Source organism: Oratosquilla oratoria, chromosome 41 (genome assembly GCF_046742065.1).
Source record: "Oratosquilla oratoria isolate Oo_2021 chromosome 41, ASM4674206v1, whole genome shotgun sequence".
NCBI classification, from domain to species: Eukaryota; Metazoa; Arthropoda; class Malacostraca; order Stomatopoda; family Squillidae; genus Oratosquilla; species Oratosquilla oratoria.
In genome coordinates, this window is record NC_134817.1 from 18,731,174 (window position 1) to 18,733,673 (window position 2,500).

The following is a 2,500-nucleotide window of genomic DNA, read 5'->3' on the forward strand; positions in this document are numbered from 1 at the left end:
GGAAGAATCCTATGATGTAAGTCGAATGAGTCCATGTCAAAAGTAGTCGATGTTTAAGGTGGGTAATTAATGATGTATTTAGTTTTGGAGGATGAAGGTTATGTCTCAGTGTATGAGGATATGTTTATCTGACTCTCGCTAAGATTATATTGGTCGGAAGGAAGTAGAGAAGTTTTATAGATATGTGGAAAAGAGTTCTTATTGGAAATGGGCCATTTTAACCTCCACTGATAGATACATGGCGTCCTGCATCTTCAGGGGCGAGAGCTAGAGTGCATGTTTAGTTGCGTCGACGCAGAGTCATGGGATGAGACTTGCGTATTGGTGATTGGTGTGCGTCTGTGATAGGTGGGTTGTGGATGGGAGGTGAGATTGGGTCGAGGTTCAGTTTGACCTTTCTCAACTTCTCTCCATGTATGGTGAAGGTGGAGTGATCAGAAGGATCTGTTAGTAGGAAAACAGGTCACATGCTGTCAAGAAATCTGTAATAGATAGTCCGCTATCTTGGGAAAAGGTTGGGATTTCTGTGAGGGGGGTTATGGTTTGATAATTGTTAATTATTGTTGGTTGAGGTTGTGGGTAAGGATAATATTGTGGGTTTGGAGGAAGGTTAGGTGGTGGTTGATGGTATGGTGTGGAGTGGGTTTGAACAGGTGGGGTATGGGGGGGAGGAAGGGGGAAGTTTTGGTACTGTTGCTGAATGGGAGGGGGGTTATTATGTGTTGGGATATGGGGGTTGGATGGATTATGGTTTATAGGAGGTTTTGTTTGCATATTTGGTTGGATGGGAGGAATGGGTGGTTGTGATTGTGAGGGGTGAAAGGGGTCTACTTGAGGAAGCTGGTTGAAAAAAGGTAAGACATCGTTCTCATAAAGGGGAGTTATAGGGGTATCTGCATTAGGATTAGTTTTGTCAGGATTATTTAACTGGTCAGAGGTATTGTCATTGTCAATTAAGTCTTCTGTGTGTATTTCCTCTTTGTCACTGGATATGTCATTTTGGTGTTTTTCTTCTCTAGACTTTGAGAAGACGCTATGTAAACTTTTTAGTTTTGATCTGGTGGCAAAGGCCATGTTGTTAAATCATGTATTAGTTAATAGTTAGTTTTGATTTGTAATCTAAGAAAAAAAATGAGCTGTTAAAATATGAATAATAGGTATATAGTAACTAAGGGTAATATGTTATGCTTAGATAAGGGAGGGGGGGTATGGGATGTCAACATTTATATACGGGTTACATATAAGAATATATAATTATAAATGGTAAAAATGTAAATATGGCAATAATAATAATGGGTTATATATTGTGCAAATAATATATGATATATTGTGTATAATAATAATTATATGTGTACATATATAGCTGGTTAACAGTAGTAATTATGAAAGGTAAGTTACATTTATAAAAATATCTAAGTTCTATGTAAAATATAAATGGGTGGTACGTAGTGAAAGCAATTAACGGTTATTGTATATATAAATATATATATAGTTTAGACAAGAATTACTTAACTGTAAGAATACATATGAATGTGATATTATGTAATAGTCAAATCTAGTAAAGTTATTGCATATCTATAAATATGAAATGGTATTAGGAATATGTGAAATTGGTATTTGATTCACACATATATATATATATATACAGGATATACAGTGTAAAAGGTTATATAAAATATTGTGAAGAAGAATTATTTGACATTGGCAAATAATTATGTGATTATAATAGTTATTGAGAGATATATTTAAAATACAGTATTTTTAAATAATAAATTGGTACAGTATAAGATGGAAGTATGCAAAAATGATTTTAACTTAGTTGTGTAACTTAATTAAGTAGCTTAGTTTTATAATAAGATAATGTTGTTGAAATATTAAATCACTAAAAGTTACATATGTTATATATATGTAATCATAGGGTACCTTTATGGGTATATTCCCGGTTATCGATAATTATATCGATGTGCTTCCGGTCCGTCAGGTGTGGCTGTGGCGGTCCGTAGACTTGTTTGTAGTTACGCGTTGAGAGGGGCGTAACATCACCATAGAAATAGGGTACTGGGGAGAGATGAGCAGTGTGTGGAAATATCTCTTGATGAGGGTAGTGTCTCGTTGATGTTCTCGTAAAAAAAAAGGAAAGCAGTATCAGGGATTCAGAAATGGATAGGTAAGGTAATAGTAGTAATGATACTATTACGTATTTGAAAAGGGTGTTGGTTGGGTTACCTTATTTAGAGGCTGGTAATTATTGTTGAGTCGGCGATAACGTAGGTGTTGTGCATGGTGTGGTTTTGCTGCCACCAGGTGGTGAGAAATTTTCACCACCGCTTCTTTTGGAGGAACACAATTGGTTGCAGAGGGGTGCGCAGGATGAGTCCTCGATAGTCTTTTTTTCTGGTAGTTAGTTTGTTTCTTTAGAGACGTGGGCGCGGTCACCGCTTGCCACCAGTAATAATGTATCGTTCACTAGGTACGGGTACTGGTATATGTAGATTCGTAT